This window comes from Eimeria mitis, genomic scaffold, assembly GCF_000499745.2.
Source record: "Eimeria mitis Houghton genomic scaffold, Emh_scaff669, whole genome shotgun sequence".
In the NCBI taxonomy this organism is placed as follows: Eukaryota; Apicomplexa; class Conoidasida; order Eucoccidiorida; family Eimeriidae; genus Eimeria; species Eimeria mitis.
In genome coordinates, this window is record NW_013574819.1 from 4,292 (window position 1) to 4,584 (window position 293).

Consider the following 293-nt stretch of genomic DNA (forward strand, 5'->3'; position numbering starts at 1 on the left):
AGAACGAAAGTATGTGGATATATAATGGAGTATATACCGCATGCATGTCAGCTTACAGTACTGTCTTGGCATTTTCATCGTTCTATAGATCCATTGGGGTGTATGCGCAGACACCCCAATTCTCTTGTTTCTCGTCGTTTGTTTTTTTTATGTAAAGAAGTTATAAATGCTTATTCTTTTGTTGCTGCTGAAGCACAGCTCTATGCTTTTGACTTCAACCCAAAAAATATACTCGTATCCGTACAGATAGATTCGCCGAAAAAACAGCAGCAGCAGCAGCAGCAGCAGCAGCA